Source organism: Pleurodeles waltl, chromosome 3_1 (assembly GCF_031143425.1).
Source record: "Pleurodeles waltl isolate 20211129_DDA chromosome 3_1, aPleWal1.hap1.20221129, whole genome shotgun sequence".
In the NCBI taxonomy this organism is placed as follows: Eukaryota; Metazoa; Chordata; class Amphibia; order Caudata; family Salamandridae; genus Pleurodeles; species Pleurodeles waltl.
Genome location: NC_090440.1, coordinates 200194643 through 200214260, shown reverse-complemented (window position 1 = coordinate 200214260; position 19618 = coordinate 200194643).

Genomic DNA, 19618 nt, shown 5'->3' with positions numbered 1-19618 from the left:
GGAGACCCCTATCAGTGATTACAAATTAATTTCCTGTCACTGATAGTGCCTACCACCATGGTTTTCGTGGCTTTAAGAAAGCCACGAAAACCATGGCGGTAGGTGGGGTCATAATCCCACAGGCGGAACAATGACGGCCGCCGTTACTGCCATGGCAGTTGGAGTGGTACATTGGCAGACTGGCTTCAGCCAACCTGCCAATGTCATAATATGGCAGTAAGTACCGCCAGCCTGTTGGCAGTACTTACCATCATATTAATGCCAACCGCCGGGGTCATAATGACCCCCACAATACATCTATCATACACATGCAAAACATGGACACACTCTATTGCGCACTCTTGCAGGACCAGGACTTAAATGACACAATACATTGCATACAACAACAAAAACAAATATTCCTGACTACTCTAGTCAAAATTGGAACAGAATGAGCAAAAATGACCATACAACTTGACATCAAATAAAAACATTCAGCTTAGCCTTAAAATGTTCTCTGGCAGGGAATCCTAAATCCACAGTCATCTTCATGCATCTGCATACATTGGGAGTTCAGCTAGCTCAACAGCCTTACACTTTTTCTGTTGTACGCAGGCTGTCTGGTAGAAAAGACACTGGTGGGGTTTCAGGGTGCCTCTTAAGTCTTCAATCTTCAAAATATCTTCAAGTCTTTGTTTTTATCGGTTCTCCTCACATGTAAGTTTGGTTTCTAGTCATCGCCAGTGTTGTAATTAAAGATCTTTTCTTTGTAGGTAAGAGAGTCGAGTAGCCTGTTCTTGTAGAATAGAGCTTGTAGATTTATGTAAAATGTTACAGGATAAGTTACAAGTTACTTAATAAGGAAATCCCACCGGGAGCAGCATCCTTTCTGCTCAGCCCACTGTCTCTAACTGTCAAACTCCAATGCACTCATCAATATTCCATGACATCACACACTAACTATGCAGAGTAAAAAACAATGGGAGTGTGCACAGAATGCATTATAAACATAGCAGGTTATAACAGTAATCTTTTACCCACCCTATCTCATCTTTGCCAAGTTGTCAGTACCTCTCTTTGTCCACCTCTACTTTGGACTATCTCTCTCTATTCAGTGTCATTTTAAGGACTTTTGGGGCTCTGCACAAGCCATATCTCAGTTGTGTTTTTTGTGTGGGAAAGTTTAAGTATATAATTTGATGATGTTTAGCATCAGTCAGGCTTGAAGTGCCAGAAATTAGGTAATTAAATTCATAGTTGGTCCGAAAAATGCCCCCATAACATATCTTGCAGAGGGCCCCAAAAATCCTTAGGATGGCACTGGCAGTGGAACACACTGAAATAAAAGTATGGGCATTGTAAAGTGCATGCTGTATGAAACATTCCATAGTAATGTCCCATTTAAATGAAAAAATAACGAAACTAGACCATAGCTTCAGTGGGGGGTGGAGGATTAATAGGTCAATACAACAACAATGATACATTGTGTACTTTAAATAATCTGGTGCCAGAATAGAGCCAGCTCTGTTCTGTGGAAAGTCTTGCCATGATGACCTTGAACAATTCTTAAAGAGATTGAGTTAAATACTATTTTACTTTAATTTATTTTTAACCTGGGTGATGCGTGAGAATCTTTTACAAACATTTCGCAGTAAAATGTTGTGTTTATGTTTCATGTAACACCCATAAAAAGTATAAAAAAGGTATCTCTTAGATCAAAACAGTTCCTCTCATATGAGAAACAGGAGGGAGCGGGGGTGTTTCCCACTGCGGTAGGCCACCAGGAGTCGTTCTAGGCAGAGGGGGTGGAGCTGATTACGAGGATCTCCGTCTTGTCCAAGTTGAGTTTGAGGCATCTAGCTTCCATCCAGGAGGTGACTGCTCTCATCTAGTTGTGGAAATTTCTCTTGGACTTTATTGGGTCACCTGTGTTGGGTTTTGTCAGAATAGGAGACGATGTTTAGACTTTGTTGTCTGATGATCTTGGCGAATGGAGCTATGTAGATGTTGAAGAGTGGCGGGCTGAATGATGATCTTTGGGGGACTCCGCAGCATGTTTCCTTGGGTTCCGATATGAATGGTGGTAGTCTGAGAATCTGTGTTCTTCTGGTGAGGAAGAATCTCATCCATTGCAGTGCTTCTTTGTGGATGCCGGTGTTGTGGAATCTGGTGCAGAGGGTTGTGTGGAAAACAGTGTGGAATGCGGCGGAGAGGTTGAGGAGGATGAGTGCTGCTAAGTGTGTCTCCATGGTCTAGTATGGCCCGTAGGTCATCAGTGGCTGCTAGGAGTGCTGTTTCGGTGCTGTGGTTGCTGCTGAATCTGGATTGGGATGAGTCGAGGAACTGGAAAGTCTTGAGGAAATCAGTGAGTTGCTGTTTGACGGCCTTTTCCGGTACTTTGGCTGGGAAAGGTAGAAGAGAGATGGGTCTGTAATTCTTCAGCTCCCTTGGGTCATCGGTAGGTTTCTTGAGTAGCGGGTTGATCTTGCCGTGCTTCCAGTTGGATGGGAAGATAATGGTCTTGAAGGATCGGTTGATAGTCTGACAGAGCTCAGGTGCTATGGTGGTGCTGGCCAGATTGAAGGTGTGATGTGGGCATGGATCCTAGGGTCTTTCCAAGTGGATGGAATTCATGAGTTTCTGGGTTTCCTCTGTGGTGATTTTGCCTCAAGAATTCAAGATCTGGTGTGGCGCGGGCTCCGTGATAGTGTTTGTGGGTGGCCCTAGGGTTCTTGAAGTTTTTGATAATGGTTAAGAGCTCCTTGCTTTTGTGGGTGCTGGTGCTCTGAGGCATTCTTGAATGGCAGCTTTCTTGGCGGCTCTGATGTTCTGGTGGTGCGTGGTGACTGCGTTCTTGTAGGCTATGTGATTTTCCAGTGATTTGCTACTCCTCCATTTCCATTCAAGTCACCTGCAGGAGCATTTGGGTTCTTGAAGGTCTGTAGTGAACCACCTAGGTGCTTTGCTTTGTCGGTTTCCTGAGGCGAGCTACGCTTCTAGGGCATTCTGATATCCAGCGGTGTAGATTACATGCAGATTCATTTGCATTTGCTGCGTCCGGTGGGGGGAGTGGCTGAGTGCGTTGGTGAGTTGTGCTTCTGTGAATTTGCCCCAGTGTCTGCCGGGGGGGGCAGGCGGCATAGTGCCATTCAGTGTTCTTCGTGAAGGTGAAATGGACGAACTTGTGATTGGTCCAATGATGCTCGGTGGTGTGGGAGATGGTGATGTTGTTCCCTGCTGAAGAGATGGGGTCGAGGGTCTGTCCAGCTATGTGGGTGGGGACGTTGACAAGTTGTTTGAGGCCGAGTGTAGCGAGATTGTCCAAGAGGCTAGTGGCGTTGGGATCATCGTGGATGTCAAGGTGGAACTTGAGGTCACCGAGTACGATGTAGTTAGTGGAGGCAAGAGACTGGGGAGGCAACAAGGTTGGTGATGGCTTCGCTGAATTGGGGTTGGGGTCCTGGTGGTCTGTAGACAAGTGTGCCATGGAGGGAGGAGTTGGGGTTGGTCTGGATCTCGAAGAGTAGGTGTTCAATGGTTGGCTGATTCTGTGACTCAGCGGTTGTCAGGCGGAGGGTGTTCTTGTAGACTATGGCAATGCCTCCTTCTCGACAGTTGGCTCTGTACTTGTGAATCATTTTGTAGTCGTCTGGGATAGCCATGGTGATGTCCGGAGCCAAGGGGGGGTGATCCAGGTCTCTGTGAGGAAGGCAACATCCAGGGTGGTGGAGTCAATGTCCCAGAGCGAGTGTTGAGGAGTATGCACTTAAGGTGGCTGTCTGGGCTTGGGGCTGGATCAGGTGGTGATCGTTGGAGGGTGTGCGAGCATGTGCAGCATGAGAAAGTTTCATGGGTGTTCTTAGGGTTGGCTAGGTGGCAGGCTGAGGATTTTCCAGGGTTGAGGGTGCATATAGTGTTGGAATTGAATCAGCAGATGGAGCGAGGATGAGGGTCCCTGGTGCTGGGTGCGGTCCAGGTGCAGACGGGCTTGCCTTTGGCACTCCAGAGGCGTGCCTGCTATGCATGAAGCCACACAGTGGCAACCTGAAGAAGGGGAGGGAGGTGTGAGAGTCTGGACAGCTGGGGGCGGGAGCGCTGGAAAAGTGCTTTGTGGGCGGGACCGCAGGGGCAGCAGCAGCAGCAGCAGGGAGAGAGGCGTGGAAAGGGGAAGGTGCAAAAGTGGCAAAAAGTGAAAAAAGAGTGAACAAAAGAGTGAAAACAGAGAAAGCAGAAAGACAGGAAGTGGACAGAAGCAGCTGTCCACTAGGCAACCAGGGATGAGGCACAGGTTGGAGCCTGCGGGTAGAGGCAGGCCTCGATCTCAGAGCCGGCAGGCTCTTGGAAGGATTGGTTGCAGCAGGTGGAGCTAGGTAGGAGGGAGCGACAAACGCTGACCAGAGAGATAAGTGGAGTGGCCCCTCACTACGCAGTGGCCACCCTTATGAAGGGGAGGGAGTTGAGAGGGTCTGGACAGCTGTATAAAAGTGCTTCACAGGATGGGGCGCAGGGACAGCAGTGGCAGGGAGTGAAGCGCGGGAACTGGAAGGCACAAAAACGCAAAAGTGCCAAAAAGTGAAAAAATAAATGAGTGAAAACAGAGGAGGCAGAAAGACGGGAAGGAGACAAAAGCAGATGGCCGCTATGCCACCAGCGATGAGGCGCAGGATGCAGGCCTCGATCTCAGAGCCAGCAGGCTCTTGAGAGGATCGGTTGCACCAGGTGGAGCTAGGTAGGAAGGAGCGACAAACGCTGTCCAGAAAGATCAGTGGAGTCGCCCCTCATTACGCAGGGGCCACTCTTAAGAAGGGGAGGGAGGTGGGATGGTCTGGACAGGTGGGAGGCAAGAGGGCGGGAAAAGTGTTCCATGGATGGGGCAGCAGCGGCAGGGAGGGAAGCATGGGAAGGAGAAAAATGTGAAAGCAGCAAAAAGTGAAAAGGGAAGAGAGTGAAAACAGAGAAAGCAGAATGACAGGAACCAGACAGGAGCAGATGGCCACTAGGCCACCAGGGATGAGGCGCAGGCGGGAGCCTGCAGGTGGGGGACAGCCTCAATCTCCGAGCTGGCAGGCTCTTGAGAGGATCAGTCGCAACAGCTGGAGCTAGGTAGGAGGGAGTGACAAACGCTGGCTAGATAGGTCTTTGGAGTTGCCCCTCACTACGCAGCAGCCACCCTTCAGAAAGAGAGGGAGGTGGGAGAGTCTGGAGAGGTGGGAGGGAGGGAAAAGCACTTTGTGGGTGTGGCTGCAGGGGCAGCAGCGGCAGGGAGGGAAGTTCGGGAAGGCACAAAAACGTAAAAGCATCAAAAAGTGTAAAAAGAAAATCGTGAAAACAGAGAAAGCAGAAACACAGAAACACAGGAAGCAGACTGAAGCAGATGGCCACTAGGTTACCAGGGATGAGGCACAGACGGGAGCCTGCGGGCTGATCTCAGAACTAGCAGGCTCTTGAGAGGATCAGTCACAGCAGGTGGAGCTAGATAGAAGGGAGCGACAAACACTGACCAGAAAGGTTAGTGGAGTCACCGTCAGTTACTGTCAGTGACCTGGCCAAAGAGTTCATGAAAGAGCTGAAAATTGCATTATAAATACAAAGCGGTTCTGAACAGGGGCCCCCAAAATACATGTCGCCCAGTGCCCCCAAAATCCTTAAGATACCCCTGGCCCTAACAGCATAGAAATTCTGGTCAGACACGTTGGGATCACTAAACCTTCCAAATGGTTCACTGCCTGATTGGTAGAGGTCATGGACATATCCCACCGAGCAGTTCTGCTAACTTTCCACCAGGTTCTAAATGTCTCCCTGAGAATGAACTACAACGTTCTAGTAGGCAGGACATTTAACATATCTGGTGATAGTGGTGGTCTTTTTGTATCATCGATATCTATGCATGAGCTTGGTTATCCACTTAGGTAATCTCCACAATGTTATCATAGTGCAATAACAAAGACCAAACTAATGACTGCAGGAAAATGAACACAATGGACGGATCATTTCACTCTACACACACACATACACACACACAGACGCACCCCACTCCTCTGTTTGTTATATGTAATTGTATTATCTTGGCAAAGTCACATTGGGGATTTATTAGAGGCTATGAGATTACAGCAGAGAGAAAAAATAGGCAAGCTCATTGGGCTTGGTGATCCCAAACTGAATCTAATATATTGTAAACTATGTACCTGACTTTGTGGCTAACATCATGATAGAGCCACAAAAACAGATTGGGAGACTAACGCCATGGTCCAATGGTATGCAGAATTCAGGTGCTAATTAGTGCACATGATAGTTACCTATTCCCTGCTTTGAGGTAATTATTGGTAAATATAATTAACCTCCCCTTAGTTCCCTACCTCAGAATGAAGCCTAATGTGTGATCAGTATTTGCTACACGTATTACTACATGTTTTGCTTTTATGCCATAGCATTTTATCCTGATGAATGTCCTTAGGCTTTTTTCTGGTGAAAACTGTCAGGAATTTTTTTTTACGTTTGGTAATTTACACACAACTCAGAATTAAAAATACAACTTTGAATCAGGGTCGAAGTAAAGGCTGTATGATTATAGAAAGCATTGATATTTTATGTGAACAGAGACTTGAACACTGTATTACCATTATGGCCTTGCAGTGCTGTTAAAGTATGCTGTACTGTTGTATTTATGCAGGGCTTCAGACTCCTAAGGAGCCTAAAGAGGTATCGAATTGCATTGTAAAGGGGGTAGCAGATTACTCTGTGGAGTACAAAACATAGAAAAGTGCTTGTTTGTTGTGCCACCTACATTGGGAGTTCTTTGAAGGCAGAGGTATACACTTAATATGTTTTGTTGCTTTTCCTCTGCATGACTTTGAAAAGTATCAGCTTAGAAGGTCAGAAGTGTGTGAGTACAGTATGTACTATATTTTAAGTGCTTTGGTGTGTGTGTGTAACGTAGACAGTACTGAAACTATGTTACAAAGAAAGATGTGTGAAGCTAGGTTTTCTCATGGGGCTAGATGAGATGTGTGAGGATATCTACACATGGCCATAAAAGCGAATATCTGCCACCTATGCAGTCATCTGTGTATATAAACTTTAAACTGCATGGAATACAGGGCTGAGAAAGCACACATAGATGAACGGAGCTACAATTGAGAGGTGCAAACACGGGGAATTAGGCAGCTAGGAGGTGCCATGTGCACCAAATCAACACCAAAACAGGCTCTGTGGAAGGTAAAACCATATTAACTTCACAGCACAATAGAGAAAAATTGCACTCAAAATACATTTTGCTTAAAGCAGCTATTATTGGGGATCAAGAAAGCGGACAGGCTTTGGTGGGTTGGGGCATTAATTATCATTGCTAAAAGCTGTTGACAAAGAGTGTTTATTTTATTATATATTTTATATATTTTTTGTTCAGTTTCTGTTTTATTGTGGCCAATGTTATGAAAGGGTTCAAGGCATTAGGAATATAAAACAAAGCAACATTTCTGCCATATCTGCAGGCCTCTCAAAGGTTAGGAAACTGCTATACAAATGACAAAAAAATTAAATATATCTGCCTCCCTCTATTACATTCTATTGCATTCTGATGACATTGTGCATTCTCTTGTTAAACCGTGATCCATTACCACTACTGGGTAGATGTGGTTGGCTCTGGTAATGGGATTTTCATTCCCATTGATCTATTCCATTGACACTTTAGGTATCCCACCACATTTCCCACCTGTTCTGAGAAGGTGGTAAAATTGTACAGGGAGCTATGGTAAAACATATGCAGGGATTTGCTGTAAGGCCGGGGAAGAGGGATGAAGAGGAGGGTGAAGGGAGGAATGGAGAATGTCATGCTCCTTTTATGACTTCCTAGAGGTTCAGGCAAGGGGTTTGGAAGGAGTCTGGGCTACAATGTACCCTTTTCCCTCTGTGATTTTCCGCCTGTAGATTTGTCTGTCTAGTAAAATCGGACTTGTTGCCCTTCCACCCAGTACATTAATTAGCAGGAACACAAGATCTCTTATAATTGTGTTGAATGGATTTCTACACAGGAATTCGACTATGCACAGTTCCCGATCGGGGCCGGGGCTTTTATAAGCACTTTGTAAGTGAGTCAAATAGGCAGAGAGACAGCGCAACCTCATGAAGCATGAGAAGCAATAAAAAACACAAACAAAACCTGTTAGAAATGGGGTCTTTGGTTGGCAGTCAGGTTACCCCCTGTCCAAGCAAGGACCCTCACTCTAGTCAGGGTAAAGGAGAATCACCCTCAGCTAACCCCCGCTCACCCCCTCGGTAGCTTGGCACAAGCAGGCAGGCTTAACAACAGAGTGCTAGGTGTAAAGTATATGTACCAACACGCACAGTGACTCAGTGAAAACACTACAAAATGACACAACACAGGTTTAGAAAAATAGAAAATATTTGTCTAAACAAAACAAGACCAAAACGACAAAAATCCAACACACACAAGTCAAGTTATTGATTAAAAAGCATATTTTCTTTTAAACACAACGCTAACAATACAAATACAATACAAATACAATTGTATTTTGTAAGTTTGCGCCGCTTTTGCGTCAAAAAATGACACAAATGCGGTGCTAAAAAAGTATAACTATGGGCCTTGGGGCCAGATGTATCAAGCATTTTTGCATTCGCAAATGCTGCGACTGGCCGTTTGCGAATGCTAAAATGCCTTTTCCGATGTATGAAAGGCATTCGCAGTGCAAAAATAAGGAATCGTAAAAATATTGATTTTTTGCGAATGAGACATGAATTAACGTGCCGCTATTTGCGATACGCAGATTGCGACACGCAAAAACGGATTTGCAATGCAATGCATCAAAAAATCGCAATTTGCGATTATTCGCAGAATGGCCGTTTGCACATGCAATTTACCACAAACTGAAACCAGGTGGTAACCAGGTGCAACCTATATAAAGAGGCCCAGAATGCCTCAGCCACAATGGCTGCACTCTACGTCATGGCGAGGAGAATGAGGATCTGGGCAGGTTTGAGGAGAGAGAGGAGGAGACAGAAGCGCATATTTAGAGTGCGCATCACCCTTTTTGACCAGACTGAGGAGGGAATTTATGAGAAGTACAGTTAAGCTCAGCCATGATACTTGACCTGATAGCTGAGCTACAACCCATGCTGCAGCGCACAACACACAGAACCAATAGCATACCCACCCATGTGCAGGTATTATGCTCCCTGCACCTACTAGCCTCACAGAGCCATCAAGGGGTCATAGCAGCAGCTGGAGGGGTATCACAGAGTGCCCTCTCTAGATTTTTCAACGCATTTCTCAATGCCATGCTGAGCAGAATACAACTGTACATAAGATTCCCCAGCACCCCACAGGCATTACAACAAACTAAAATTAATTTCTACCAGATAGCACAGTTCCCACATGTCCTAGGTGCCATCGATGGGACACATGTAGCAATCTGTCCACCATCGGCCAGTAAGTATGTGTATCGCAACCGTGAAAACAATCATTTTATGAACATACAGGTGATATGCAATGCCTCCTACATCATTACCGATCTCGTGGCCAGATACCCAGGGAGCACACATGAGTCCTACATCTTTCGTCACAGCGGGATACACACCAGACTGCTAGCTGGGGAGTTTGGTGAAAGATATCTACTAGGTAATTTGATAGTTTAGAATAATGCTTTGATGTAAGCGTGACGTCAGACAGCACATGTACTCATTTTACTCTCTGTGCATTCAGGAGACAGTGCCTACGCTGTGCGCACCTATATGCTTACGGCCTACCTGAGCCCTGCAACTCCAGCAGAGAGGAAGTACAATGCTGCACATAGGGCAACCCGCAATGTGGTGGAGCGCACTTTTGGGCTGCTGAAGAGCCGCTTCAGGTGCATTCATAAGAGTGGAGGTGCACTACAGTACAGCCCAGAGACGACATGCAAAATTGTGGCCACATGTGCTATCCTGCACAACATAGCAACCACCAGGGGCATACCAGTGGAACTCATGGAGCCAGAATCAGATGAGGATGATGATCCCTTACCACCCCTTCAAAAAGCAGACAGGACCAGTGCAGCAGAGGGCAGGCAAAGACGCGCTGACATCACGCACAACCATTTTTGATGTAAGTAACGACAAATCCACTTAAATGAAATGTATTTCTGTAGTTAGCATCTTTATTACCTTGCCTTCAGGTAACCAATGTGTCAATAGGACATAGCTATTCACAATGGGCAGACATGAACAATTAACAGTGTCGCACTATTAGCATCATAGCATAACTGTCTTGCTACATGATTAGGTAGTCCCCTGTGGCCCTCAACATCACTTACGTCCACGCACTCCACTTGAGTGCTCAGTGCCCTCGCTGGCACCTCTTGTAGCAGGTTCACATGCAGTACTGTGTCTGGCACTGCGACGCCTCGGATCAATCACACGGACCGTCAGACTGCTGAGGCTAGAGGACTCCTCACTGTCCCCAACACCCAGTTCCCTTGTTGTAGCACTGTGTGCTGTTTTCATAGCATCCAGTACGTTGGTTATTTGCACCAATCCCTGTGCAATGTCCCTACTGCAATGTGCCATCTCCACCTGCGTGGCAACAGCACGCCGTGATATCAGGGCTGTTGAACTTGCGAGCCGATTGAAGGATCTACAGAAGCTATCAAGCCTTCCCAAATATTGGTGATGGCGCTTGCGCTGGCTGACGCACTCCTGCCGTATCTCAGTGCAGATTTCCCCAATGGCCTGTGTCAACTCCCTGGTGTTTTCAGCAGCTGTTTGCTGTCCCTCAATCAGAATCTCCAACTGCTTGTGTAGTAATTCCTTATTGCTATTGTGAGACACAAACTGTCTGTGCAGCGACTTCAATTGTTTGCATTGCAGGCGCTGCACCTTCCACATGGAAGCTTCAAGGCCGCCAAAGATTGATAGGCCCACTCCTTCATCTGTGCACTGTCTGCCTGCATCGTGGCGCCTCCTGAGGGGAGTTGACTGGCGCTGGCGCTGGCGCTGGCGCTGGCGCTGGGACTGCCGTATTCCTGTGGGACCAGCCTCTGGTGGTGGTGTGGGTTTGTGTTCTGGCATCTCATCTGAGTCCAGGTTATACTCTGGCAGTGGTAACACCCTTGCCCTGCGTCTAGTCAGAACAATACTGTAGGACTCACTGGTATTTGAGTCAGACTGTGGCTGTGTTTCTGCTTCCCCCACTTTTTCAGATCCTGTAGTAGCAGGGACCGGGTCATCTGCAAGGACAATGTGCAGCATGTCAGTTCTATCATTTTTCACAGATTTCCGCAGTGTTGCTTTAAATGTACAATTAAATTGTGTCACCCGAGTCGTTTGTGGTGTTTCTCTATGTGGCTGACCACTATCTTACTATTTATGTTGTGTATTCACCTTAGCGTTGTGTACTACCACTCCCATAAGGCACAGTTGTGTTGTATGTAAGATGTGACATGGGCTACTTTTCACTGTGCATCAAGCTATTTTCTATTTCCTAAGGGCCATTTGTACATGCACATGTGGAGATACACATAGTTACTGGCTTTACCTTTGCTGGTGCTGGTGCAAATATCCTTGAGGTGTCAATGTCAGTAACACCACAGACAGCTTCTGGAAGCAATGTGGACTCCACAAGGTCTTCCATGGGGGTGGACGGTGTCTGGGTGGATGGTCCGCCTCCAGTGCTCCTTGCCTCCATAAGCCTGCTGGCCACCCTCTCTTTGGCACGGGACCGCAAGTCGTACCATCGCTTGTGTATCTCCTCCACATAGCGCTGCGCAACACCCACTGCGCAGATTTTTGTCTGGATGTCAAACCAGAGTCTCCGCTTCTGACTCTCAGGTACTTGGAGTGAGTTTTGCCAAATAGTCTATCATGCTTCATAACAACCTCCTCAATAAGCACCTCCAATTCTGGCTCACTGAATTTGAGCTTCCTCTTCCTGTCTCCCTTCTCATTCCCATTTCCAGAATTGGCCATGTTGCAGTTTGGTCCTGGCTTAGTCACAATGCTGACTCCCTGGTGCTGGGCTGTGTCTCTCTCCCTGCTCCTGTGGGTGTGGCTCCTGGAAACAGCATGGGCTGACTCACTTCCTGGTTGTGATGTCATCAGGCTGTTCCGGTTTGCCGTTTTCACTATTTGCGATTTTCAATGACCAAATCGCAATTTCTTTGCGATTCGGTATTTGCATCTCGCAAATTGTGTTTGTGAATTTTAAGAAATCGCTATTAGCGATTTTCAAATATGATACATCACTTTTTGCATTTCTTAAATTGTGATTTCTTCAAAATCGCAATTTGAGAATTGCTAACTGGAATATTGATACATCTGGCCCTTGGTCTTTTAAAACACTACCCTGGCCCCACCCATAAACACAAATTTTCTATGCAGTCCAACCTCTGGGATGATTTGTGAAATAATGTGTTCAGGGCTCTCCTGGAGGCCTTTCTCCAGAGCAGCCCAGCAGACATCAGCCAAAGAATTGTGTGTGTCCTGGAAGCTGCTGCAGCCTAGGCTAAGACACAAAACAGCAGGAGGGGGCTGAAACCATTTTAGCCCAGTGGGCATTGAGAGGCTGGTGTTGATATCATAATCAGCATGTCTTACAGATTCCTCTTTGTTCTCGAAACCAGATTGGGAAATGTGTACCAAAACACCAACCTTGACACTTTTGTTCTGCAACTCGAACTTGCACATATTTTGATCTTGAGCAGACTCAATCCTACTGTGTACCACACTGACTGCCTTACTGCAACCTTTCCATAAACCAATCCAGCCAAAATACAACAATAAACCCATCCAGCCAAGATACAACAACGTAACAACCAATCTACCTCCTAACAACACGAAAGGTATCACTGTGGTCAGTAAATATAATGTAGTGCCATGACACAGCAATTAAAGTCTCATCAGATGGTACCTAGGACTGGACAGCCCACTTAAGAATCTTGTTTACAATGCAGTTTATTCTTTTTGCCAGGCTATTGGACAGCAGTCCAAATTTGGCAGTACAACATAGGGTAATACAGCTTGATTCAAAAACAGGCCGTCATCTCATTTAACACAAATGAAGTGCCATTAGCAAGGCCAAGGATTTTATGAAATCCCCCTCTACTGAATACATCCTTCAAAATAAAGTGATATTTTTAGTAGAAAGCTACTCTACTAATTTAATTTCAAACCACTTTCAGCAATATTCTGTTCTGGTAATATTATAGCAGTTTGAAACAGGTAAAACTATACGGATCAATGAAGTCTGCTGATAATTCCATCACAGGAGGTTGGTGTGAATCTACAGGCCTATCAGCCAGATAACATAAGCCACACTCTTTCACCAAAATAGCTTTTGACGTCCTCGTAGAACTTCATACTTCAGTGTCGGTTTTGAGATAAAGCAACCATTATGGTATGATTTAAACACGATGGCGCACATTTACAATAATGACATAATAAGCCACCCTCAATGATAACTCATTGCTAAAGTCCCATAAGCCACATATATCTACAGGCTTTGTGTGCGTAAGTGAGGATTTTGAAGGTGATTCTTTTCTCTATGGGAAACCAGTGAAGTGTGCACAGGTGTTGAGAGATGTGGCAGTGTTGAGGCAGGTCGAGGACCACTCTGGTGGTGGCGTTCTGGATGTTCTGTAGTTTACGGGTGAGTTTATTGTTGATCCCAGCGTAGAGCGCGTTGCCGTAGTCCAGTCTGTGGGTAATTAGGGCGTGTGTGATTTTTTTCTGTGTTCGAGGGGGATCCATTTGAAGGTCTTGCGTAGGAGGCGGAGGGTGCGGAAGCAGCTGGATGTGACTGAGTTGATTTGGCGGTCCATGTTGAGTTTGGAGTCCAGGATGATCCTGAGGTTACTGGCTTGGTTTGTGGGGGTGGGAAGGCTTCCGAGGGTGGGTGGCCACCAGGAGTCATTCCACACGTTGGGTTGAGGGCCAATGATGAGTACTTCTGTCTTGTTCGCGTTGCGTTGAAGGCAGCTGTTTTTCATCGAGCTGGCGACTGCTCCCATGCCTTCGCAGAAATTGTGTTTGGCTGTGTTGGGTTCGTTGGATAGGGAGAGGATAAGTTGGGTGTCGTCGGTGTAGGAGACAATGTTGATTTCGTGGGCTCTGACGATGTCGGCCAGCGGGGCCATGTGGACGTTAAACAGCGTGGGGCTGAGGGACAACCCCTGGGTAACTCTGCAGGTGGTAGGTGTTGGATCCGAGAGGCAGGGGGCGACTCTCACTTGTTGAGTTCTGCCTGGGAAGAAGGATTGGATCCAGTCGAGAACCTTGTCTCTGATGCCAGCTTCGTGAAGCCTGTGTATCAGGGTGTGGTGGGAGACTGTGTCGAAAGCCGCAGAGAGGTCTAGTAGGATGAGTGCTGCTGTTTCTCCCTTGTCCAGCAGGGAGTGGATGCCATCTGTTGCGGCCAGGAGGGGCGCTTCAGTGCTATGCCTTTTTTCTGAATCCGGATTGGGAGGCATCGAGGATGTAGTGGTCTTCGATAAAAGTGGCGAGTTGGCTGTTGATTGCTTTCTCGATGACTTTCGCTGGAAATGGGAGCAGGGAGTTGGGCCTGAAATTCTTGAGGTTGGTGGGGTCTGCTGAGGGTTTTTTGAGGAGGGGGTTCATCTCGGCGTGCTTCCAGTCACCGCAGAAGGAGGCGTCAGCTAGGGAGCAGTTGATGGTGAGGCAGAGCTTGGAGGCGATGATGTCATCAGCTCTGTTGGAGATGTGGTGGGGCCATGGGTCCGTGGAGGCACCAGAGTGTATGGACTTCATTGTCTTCAGTGTATCTTCGGTGGTGAGGGGGGTCCAGTTGGTGATCGTTGGCTTGTTGGTGTCGGGTTCCGGTGGAGGGGGTTCTGCGCGTAGGTTGCCCTTGTTGAGGATGTCTGTGGCAGGTCGAACAGTATGAATACCACTAAGGCGTTGTATCGTTAGTGATAAGTGGTTTATTTATAGTTATTATACAGGGAAATAAAGGTGCTTAAACAAAACCCAAGGGCGATTGTCTTTCTCTTTCGTTCTGTTCTTCTTTTCGTATCTTTTCCCAGATTGATGATTTTATGTTGATCTTCTTGTCTTTACAGGTGACACTTCTGCCTTGTTGGCTCGTATGTATCCAGGGAGATACCGAAAACAGAAAGGAAAACGCTAAGGTAAGTATTGGGTTTAATATTGGGGTTCTTCTCTCTCTGTTATCTCTGGACTGGGGAAATGGGTAAACACACAAAGGAGGGGATTGGTGCCAGTGAGGAGTTTTAGGGAATGACGTGAACACCTCTATTTTTTTAGTGATAAAAAAAAATACGTGTCACTGATGTCTTAGGCGTAGTGCCCTTCTTTTTACCTCCCTTCCCAACCCTCCTCTATAACCCCTCCCCAGTCCCCTTTTCCCTTATTTCTCTTCTTTTTGTCCACAAGGACCGTACCTTGTTTAGCCACGACCCTCCAGGGTCGTGGCTGGCGTTGTAGTGGTCCTCCTGGTGGTCCCCTTTCTCCAGGCTCTGCTGCTCCTCTTTCCTCTCTCTCTCCTCCTGCTCCTCGTCTTCTTCTTTCCTCCGGACCCTCTGTTCTTCTTTGCGTTCCTCTATCCTCCCGGTCTCCGTCTCCGTGTTCGTCTCTCCTTCTTCTCCTTGCAGCGCGTCTGTCCCTTTTCTGTTCCCCGCCCGGGAAACTGACTCCGTTTCCGTGGTAACGCCGTCCTGCCTGCCTCGCTCTCGCCGCGTCTCCCCGGCAACGGGAAGACGCGGAAATGACGTATCGGCCCTGTCCGATACGTCATCCGGGTCGCTCTTCGCCAGGAGCGCCCGGCTACACACCTCTCCCCATGAACGGTCCTGCTCGAGGACCGTAGCAGAGTCTGGGAACCGTGATAAATAATCAGCTGGGGCCTGTTGGAGTCCCGGTATGTGACGGACCTGAAATGAAAATGGTTGTAGTTCAAGAAACCATCTTAAAATCCGCGAATTGGTATCCTTATGAGCAGACAACCAAGTGAGGGGTGCATGATCCGTAAAAAGTATAAAAGGTCGGCCTAGAAGGTAATATTGTAATGTATCCACGGCCCATTTAATGGCCAAACATTCCCTTTCAATGGTCGGATAGTGTTTTTCCCGGGGAAACAGTTTCCTACTGACATATACTACCGGATGATCCCTACCGTCCTCGTCGGGTTGGGCCAGTACCCCCCCTAATCCCACATCTGAGGCGTCAGTGTATAGATGGAAAGGTTTCGAAAAATCCGGGCACCGTAGTATTGGGTCTTTGGTCAGGTAGGACTTCAGTTGTTCAAAGCTGTCTTTCTGTTGATCTGAAAAAGGTGCTAACCTATTAGGATGGGATTTAGACAGAAGGTCTGTGAGAGGGGCTGCCAGGGTAGAATAGTCAGGTATGAATCTTCTATAGTAGCCTACCAACCCTAGGAATGAGCGTAAATCTTTCTTTGTTGTCGGATGAGGTGCATTTAGAATGGCATCTACTTTTTTTGTTTGAGGTTTTAGGCTCCCTTGACTAATTTTATAGCCTAAGTATGATATGTCGGGTGTCCCTATAACGCACTTCTTAGGATTGGCAGTTAATCCAGCGGAGGTGAGAGTGTGAAAAATCTGTTGTAAATGTTTTAGATGATCGTTCCAGGTTTCACTAAAAATCACTACATCATCTAGGTAGGCTGCTGCAAAAGACTGAAATGGGTTTAAGAGTTTATCCATTAATCGTTGGAATGTAGCTGGTGCTTCATGGAGACCAAATGGTAGCACAGTGAACTGATAAAGACCGGTCTGAGTGGAAAAAGCTGTTTTCTCTTTATCCTCTGGAGCTAAGGGAATCTGCCAATACCCTTTAGTAAAATCTAAGGTGGACATATATTTTGCTTTTCCTGGTTTCTCCAACACGTCATCCACTCTGGGTATGGGATACGTGTCAAACATGGAGTTTCCGTTAAGCTTCCTGAAATCAATAAAAAATCTAATAGTACCATCAGGTTTTGGCACCAGAACAACCGGGGAACACCAGGGACTATTGGATGGTTCGATCACTCCTTGTTCTAACATTTTCTGTATTTCAGTCTCCATAATCTGTTTCCTCGCTTCGGGAATACGATACGGCCGTAACCTTACAATTTTCCCTGGTGTAGTTCGTATTTTGTGGGTTATCAAGGTGGTTTTGCCCGGCAATACTGAAAAAAATGCCCGGAATCGTTCTAGTAAGCTGTATACCTGCTCTTTCTCTGCTCTTGTTAATGTGTCATTTACTGCGGGTAGCCCTTCCTCATTGCTGCGTTCGGTTGGACAGAACTCAATACTTAAATTGTTACTAGGATATAGGAATCCCGCCAACACTCCGGAAGTGTCCGAGTTGTCCGGTTCTTCACATTTTTTCAGGAGATTTATATGATAAATCTGGGATTTCTGGGGAGTGTTCGATAGTTCAACCAGGTAGGTGACAGGAGAAACTGCTCTTATTATCTTATAGGGGCCCTGCCATTTGGCGATGAGTTTTTGTTCTGATGTTGGACGCATTATTAAAACCTGATCTCCTGGTTGTAAAACCCTTAACTTACTCCCTCCGTCATAATATTGTTTTTGAGTTTGTTGAGCGTGTTCCATATTTACTCTGACTGTGTCCCATAGACCTTGTAGCTGAGACCTTAAATTGTGGGCATATTCTAGAAGGGGCCTTCCTCCTTCTTCTGCCTCTTCCTCCCATGTTTCAATGGCCATATCAAGAAGAGATCTCGGCTGTCTTCCGAACACGAGCTCAAATGGGCTGTGGCCTGTAGAGGCCTGTTCGTGTGTTCGTATAGCGTACAACACTAAAGGTAACTTTTGGTCCCAGTCTCTCCCTGACTCTTCCATTAATTTTTTCAGTAAGGTTTTTATTGTTCGGTTATACCGTTCCACTAGTCCATCCATCTGGGGATGGTATACCGATGTTCGGATTTGGGAAATACCTAATGTCTTACACACCTGCTTCATGAGAGTAGACATAAAAGGAGTCCCCTGGTCAGTGAGTATTTCATGCGGAAACCCAACTCGGGAAAAAATGTTTATCATTGCTTGGGCCACTGTTTTGGTTGTCATACTTTTTAAGGGAACGGCCTCAGGGTATTGTGTGGCATAGTCAACCATGACTAGGATATACGTGTGACCCTTCGTGGATGGTACTACAGGCCCAATCAGGTCCATTCCTATCCTACTGAATGGAATGTCTATGATGGGTAGGGGCATCAGGGGTGCTTTCCTAGGTCTACCGGGTTCGGTGAGTTGGCACCTGGGACATTGGGAACAATATTTACGGATGTGGGCGAAAACTCCCGGCCAATAGAACCGTCGAAGGAGATATTCTTCTGTTTTTTCCCTCCCATAATGACCCCCACCTGGTTGACAATGAGCCATGGTTAGGACCTGATTTCGATAATGATCGGGTACCACTAATTGTTGTTTATGTTCCCCGGTACCAGTAGTGGTTATCCTGTATAAGAGGTTTTTCTTAACGAGGAAGTAGGGACCCACCTTCCCGGTTTCTTCTTCTCTGGCCGATTTCCAGGCATGGGCGAGAGAAGGATCTTCTCTTTGTTGGTGGGAAAATCTGACAGGAACTTCATGGGTTTCAGCAACAAGGCCTGTGCTCTGTCCTGGTCTCTCTTTTCCCAGGTAATTCAATTTTTCTATTCGTTTCTCTCTGCGTGATAACTTCCTACGGGTGATGGGGCCTTCTATCATGCTATCCGAAAAAGGAGCTTCTTTCCACCAATCTTGTGTCAGTTTGGGTTGTCGAACATAATCCAGTATTTCTTGGAAATGTTCATAATCAGTTCCAATGATACACTCCTCAATCAGGTCTGTCATTATACCCATCGGTAGGACGTCCCGGTGGGTTCCCCATTCCACCGTTATTTCATGTAAAGGGTATTGCTCTTTATCTCCGTGAATACAACAAATTTTCACCCATCGCTCTGTTCCTTTATCTACTATGTTTACTAAGTCTTTTCTCACCACAGACTGGCTACACCCTGAATCAAAAAGGGCCCATACTGTTTTTCCATTAACTTTCAGAGTCTGTTTAAACTTCTGGTTACCTCTGCCTGTACACAGTACCCGTCGCCTAGTAACCCCGATCTCCATTGGCTCACTACCATCCTGTTTTCTTGGGCACATTCGGGCAATGTGGCCCCATTCCCCACAGTTGTAACATTGGGGTCCGGCTATCGGTGGATGGTCAATCGGTCTGTGAGGGACTAGTTCCTCGGGAAGGTTTCTTGGAGCGGGTTTAGGATTGGAAGGCCCTGGCTTTAGGCTGGGTCGGGGTGATACACTTCTTACATCGGTTGAGCGATGATAAGCACATGCTAGGTCAATCGCCATGTCAGTAGTCACCTTTGGATGTTGACGGATCCAGTGTTTGGTGGTGGTAGGTAGGGACTCTAGATATTGTTCAAGAACAATTGTTTGGATCACTTCCTCCTTACTGTTTCCGGACGAACCCAACCATTTCAATGCCAAGTCCTTTACCCGGTAATAAAAGGTTCGGGGATCTTCATTCGGTCCCCATTTAATTTTCCTAAATTTGACCCTATAGTATTCTGTGTCATGTCCCACACGTTCTAAGATACTAGTCTTTATCTCCTGGTATGGCGTGGTTCCACCCGGGTTTGCTGCTT